The following is a 6471-nucleotide window of genomic DNA, read 5'->3' as shown; positions in this document are numbered from 1 at the left end:
CCTAATGTTGCTCTCCTCATTACAGCTGACATACATTGCTTTCAGAGGAACCAAATCCCAACATGGTTAGACATTGTCATTTCAGAGTAAAGCTTCACTTTATTTTGTGTACAAGGACAACATGCTTTTGTATTGATCAGTGAACGATTATCCTGACCTATTTAGAGTGTGCAATTCCCTTTTATGTGTACACTCCCACATCATATATCCTAATTTATGCAGACCTGTTGCAGAGTTAAGCCATCCAGACATGTTAAGTGATGGAAGAATGAAGGAAAATAAAAGCAATTTATTCTGACCATCAGGCTGTAATAGATTTATTCAAAAATATAGCCTGTATCTGTGAATGGGACATCCTGCTTTTGAAAGTATTTTGTTCTACCAGTTGGTGACAGTAGTGAGTCAGGAGAATCTAATAAGAGATTGTTATGAGCAAAATAGTTGGCAATTTCCTGAAGTTATTAATGTGCATAAACAGTTTCATTGCAAATGAAGACCTAAGTATTTTTACTTGTTGAGCTAATGATGGCTAAGCCACAGCTCAAAACTAAGGGTTTGGTGTCATTACAGGATATGCTTTTTGTATTTCAGTGCGAGAGTAGAAAATAATTTGCAGACATGTGTAGAAAATGTGAACCTCATAAAAGCTGCAGCCAAGGTCTCTGACAAAACATTGAAGCAAGCTTACTATCACCATACCACCTCTTTAGTGCGGGAGGCTGCTTGTAGCCATCGTCTCATATCGTTCATGTTTATTTGTTGATTTGCAAATCCTTTTGACACAACACATTGAAGGTTTTGTGAGGTGGGAAATGCCAAATCAATTGTTAATATGAAAGTGTTTTGGATCAATCCCTGCTCTGGTCAGCATTGTTGTTTCACTTTGACCCTACTGACCTGTACATGTCTTCACTTTCAAGAGCTTAGGGAAACTGCCAACAAAAGCTGGCATGCATTCACTGTCCAACTGTAGTCCAACATTTAAAGTGGACCCTTGAATTACCTCCTAATAACCTCATGATGACACATCAATCCAGCAGACCTGCAGCAGATGCACGCATTCCACCACACAAGAGCACGAGCCTTTCTCTGAGGTTTGTCCACAGCTGTGCTGCTTCTGACGCCCAGCAGGGGGCAGCAGTCCACCTGCTCAGGACCGTGCAGCGCAGGCTGGATCTGTCCTGCTCCTCCTGTGTTGAGTTGGATCTCAAGGAGACTCTCAGGCTGACTGCTGAGGACCGCAGGGCCGTCTCCACCATCCGGAGACGCAGCAGCCAGAAAGCAGAGCTCATCCTGCAGGACTGTGAGGTGGAGGACAGCGGACTGGACCTGCTGTTTCCTGTCCTAGACAGAGTCCTCATCAGGAGGGAAAGACCACAGAATAACCAGAGAAGAAGCTTGTTTCCGTGTTTCTTCATCCCAACAGTCTGCTCTGTTTCTCCTGTTTAGAGCCAGTAACCCCGTCCTCCTCCAGCTGCTGTCCCTGGTTCCTGTGAACAGTGAGAGGGACACAAAAAATCGTTTTAACCTCCCAGTGAGAAATAATCACGATGGAAAGTTCTTAAAGTATTAAAAACATATTTAATGAACAGACACTTCAATCAAAATCCAGCTGAATGGATATAGCTCTTTCCGCACGAATGGTTCGGAGGTCTAACCATAATAAAAAGACAAAACAGAGTATATATGCGCGTTATCTCGTCTCCTCTCCCTTCACCCTCCCCCTCGCAGATGCTGTTGGCCGCTGCACCCACCAAGGCCAGGTTCCCATGCCTTTTCGTGGGAAGGAGGTTTGGGTGGTACATGCAGGTTTAAGCGATACAAGTTATAACTAAAAGAACCATATGATACATTTCCACAACAATGAACACAAACCTTCAACGTCCTCTGAGGAGGTTGGTGTGCTCACTGTGTCTCAACAGGATTTGGAAAAACTTGTCCGCGCATTTATCTTCAGCAGACTGGACTACTGTAACGGTGTGTTTACAGGTCTCTGTAAAAAGTCCGTCAGAAAGCTGCAGCTCGAGTCCTCATAAGACCAGGAGGGTGGACCACATCACTCCAGTTCTGAGGTCTTTGCACTGGCTTCCTGTCCAACAAAGAATTGACTTCATGCTGTTGGTTTACAAAGCACTGAATGGTTTAGGGCCAAAATACATCTCTGACCTGCTGCTACCTTACGAACCATCCCGACCCCTCAGGTCGTCTGGGACCGGTCTACTTTCTGTTCCCAGAGTCAGAACTAAACATGGAGAAGCAGCGTTCAGTTGTTCTGCTCCACATATCTGGAACAAAGTCCCAGAAAGCTGCAGGTCTGCTGAGACCCTCAGCTCATTTAAATCCAGATTGAAGACTTTTCTGTTTGCTGCTGCCTTTAATTGAAGCACATTCAATTAATATATTTATAAATTTCCTGTATTTCTGCATTTTACTACTGCATTTTATTTCTTACACTGTTTTTTTTATTTTTTACTGTTTTTGTTGTTTCAATGAATGTTCTTAATTGTTTTTAAATCTCCTTTTCTTTTGCCTTATGTTTTGATGCTTTTAATGGTTTTATGTGACGCACTTTGAATTACCTTGTTGTTGAAATGTGCTGTACAAATAAACTTGCCTTGCCTTGCCTTGGATAGATTCAAGTTGATCGTATCTGTGCTGAGCGTCGAGTCTGTGTCTGTGGTCAGATAGTCAAATATCTGTCGGATATGTATTTGTTTAGCTACAAAGCACTTTAAGCTGCTTTACATAATGAAGGAAAAGAAGAAAATCTGATTCAATAGATTAAACAGCAGAATGAAGATTTAACAAATGAATATGAGTAAATAATCCGAAATGTAACAGAAACGTGTTTCGAGGCGTGTAGAGGCGACTTTGTGTTTGTTTCAGTTTGATTTATTCAACCCTCCTTGTTGCCTTCAAATGTACTAACACCTTTTATCCTTGGGGTCAATTTGACCCCATTAATTTAAACCTCCAGAAAATTATTATAATTAAAATGATTACCCAAGTTTACGTGTCAGGTACTTTATGTTTGTTTGTTGACTACCTAAATAGCCCTTTAAATAAATACTTCAATAGCCCTTTAAATAAAACATATATTATTATTATTATTCCGACCTCAGACTCCTCACACTTCACCCCGTAGGAGAAATAGATCAGAATCTTAAAGCAGGCTGGACACCCCACTGCCCACTCCCATTGCCCCCAATCAGACGTGGAATGACGAGTACCCAAGTGCAGATGCAACACAGTATTTGCAACTCCCCCTCCCGCACCCCCCAGCTCCGGCCCCAGACACCAGGCCCCACAGAGCCGCAACGTGGGAGTGACAGCTATCAGCACAAAAGAGGATAAGCAGGCCAAAAAAACGCAGAAGTAAAGCTCAAACCTTGAGACATTATGACCCACACGTATGGCCAGCAGGGCCCCCCGTGTGGCAGACAAATGAGGGAAAGCCTTTCACTCCCCTCACAGACAGGGTTTCTTACAAACCACTAACACATCAGCTACATGCTATACCAACAGAACACCGTGGGAACAAAACTTCCGTGGTGTTTTTGCAACAGCTCAACACTTCTGAGTTAAACTTGACGAAACCAAATTGCACCATCTCTGACTGGATCGGCCATACGCCTCAGTGTGAGATCTTATTAAAACCTCCACATCTGCATGCATCTAATTGGCAATGGATGACCCTGTGGCCGAAGTGGCTCCCCTACACGTACAAAAGCATGCGTGGCTCACATTTGGCTATGAACAAGGCAAATTAGACCTGATGCTAAAATGACTGTGACCATGCAAATCAAACTCTGACATTCATTACAGCAAATACTGACCCCAAAAAGAGTGCGCCGATCCCTAAACAGTGAGACACAGACACGAACATGCAAATACTGTGCGCTACAGTCAGCACCGCTCCGGACAGAGGGATTTAACTGGACTTTGTTTGTTACATATTCAGCCGCTCCCTTGGATGTGACTCAAGGTCAGAGCCTGAACACACACACACGGGACGGTGTCCACTTTGAGCATTTTTTGTGGGTGCCAAATTACAACAATATTAAAGTAACTGCATGGCATCGGACCCAGCTTCCAGACTGGGAAACAAATCGAGCCTACTGTTTGAAAGATAGCAAGGGTGAAGGGTCAGTAGGATCAGAGAAGAGACGAGGATGGACAAACTTCTTCTGAGCATCGTCGTCGTGTCAGGCAAGACTTTCATATGTTTTTATTATTTTCCCATCTTTAATATTATAATATTGTTTAATAATGTCTCCCTGTGACATTCTTCTTCCCATTCTTTCTTCATCTGTTTTTACTTTAATGTAAAATGATCATTCGCATTAGTGAGTAAAGTTATTAAGTTTGAGTTATTTATTTATTAGTGTGTAATATAAGTTGTTTACTGACATTAGGGATGGACCGAATGTTGTTGTTGTTTACATTTGAAGCTTCTATTGAGGTTTTCGATTGAAGTGTTGAATGTCTGTTGACATATTTTTTGTGATGTAATAAACCCTAAAAGAAGAAATCCTCAAAATCCACTAGAATAAAGTGATTCATCGGATTGAATGAGTTCATTTAAATCAACTTTCTTTAAATCAGTGGTTCTCAACTGGTCTGGCTGCGGGACCCACCATCACCTCTTAATGACAAGCCACGACCCAAATCGAAGTTCAACTTCTCAAATCTATTTAATGAAAAGAGCAGTTTGAACCTGATCTGAAAAAGTCCTCTGCAGTGTAGGGAGCTCTCTTGTGCAGAGAAATTGTTTAAATTGTTCCCCTTCAAAATAAAAGCACAGCATTTTCTTTCTTCTTTTTTTCTTCAGTCAAAGGCCCACCCACTGAAAACAGGTCCGTGACCTACATTTGGGTCGTGACCCACCAGTTGAGAATCACTGCTTTCATGAATATAACTCATTAGTGCTCTTTTGTGAGCAACAAACTGGAGAGATAACAAATGTTCTGCTTCTCAACTGTGAGGGACAGAAGTATGATAAATATTAATAAGAAACGTTTGTGTGACGTGTGAGTTCACTTATGAGGCTGAATCTGTGTGTCATGGGAAGATGAGCCTGATGCTCCAACAGGGCATCTGACAGAGAGAGAGAGACAGACAGACAGACAGACAGAGTGAGAACGTTTATTCATGTATATATAAACCATTTATAATAAGTTCAGTTAATACTATTAAATGTAATCAATATGCTGTTTGTCAATCCAGGGCTGTGTGCCGTCTCATCAGCTGCTGAAGGTCGCTACCATTTTGTTTATGACCTGAAGACCGTGACTGAAGCAGAGCGTCACTGCAGAGAGAACGACAGCAACCTGGCCACCATATGGGACATGGAGGACGTGAACACCCTGAACACAATGGTGGATTCAAGCCAAATGGTCGCGAGCTCTGTGAGTAATATTGTATCAGTGACAGGAGGTCTGAAAGTTTTGCATTCACACAAAGTCTGCAGATGAACTGTACTGAAGTTTGTACTTGTACTTTACTTGAGTATTTCATTTAATGCTATTTATTAATACATTTCAGAGGGACATTTGTGTGAAAGATTTACAGATTATTTTACAAACAAAACATGATTTAATGCAACATACTGATAATCTGTCCTTTATATTTAAAGCATTAATATCTCATCAAACAAATATCATCCATGAAAAGATATAGAGGAGTAATGTTGTCATTGTTTGCACTGTTAGCATCGTTAGCTGTTAGCATCGTTAGCTTCTAGCCGCCAGCTCAGCCGTCACCACGTCGCGAGACGCTTAGTCCATTATGAACAGCAGGAGTGATTACAGGAAGTAAAACCTGTTTCAATGTTGTTACAACCCGGCGCCAAGGCTGTAACATAAGGGAGACAAGACGAGTGGAAAAAGTAATAAATAGACATTTATTTAACGAACTACTAACCAAACAAACGATCCTGGTTCAGATGTGCTTTATAGCCATCACCTCAGCTCATTAGCTGCTGATCCACATCCTGAAAGACAAAGACACAGGACATCGACCCCTAGTGGATGGGTGGGGTCGTCACAATGTTCATATTAGCACCTGAATATTGTTTTGAGACAGACTTGAAAAGATTGGAAAGTAAAAATATCTGAAAGTCTATTTCTTTATATCACAATGAAATATTGCTTTCAGCGAGCCTGGATAGGACTGAACATGGACGTGGACAACTGGAGGTGGTCACTGTCAAACACAAGTTTCTACAAACCCGGGGAGACGGCGTTCAGACGATGGTACCCTCCAAATCAGGACAACATACTCGGTGAAGAACACTGTGTCTTGATAGATATACATGGGTACTGGCACGACCAAACTTGTGCTCGACTCTACAATCCAGTCTGCTTCGATATCAGAGGTGAGAATACTAAGAATACTGCAAGGAACTTTCATTTTGTGTTGATTCTGTTGGTCCCTGTGGACATAAGTGGCAGTGTTTCAGAGCATCAGAGT

This window comes from Melanostigma gelatinosum (genome assembly GCF_949748355.1).
Source record: "Melanostigma gelatinosum genome assembly, chromosome: 19".
Classification (NCBI taxonomy): domain Eukaryota; kingdom Metazoa; phylum Chordata; class Actinopteri; order Perciformes; family Zoarcidae; genus Melanostigma; species Melanostigma gelatinosum.
This window is presented reverse-complemented; position numbering follows the sequence as displayed.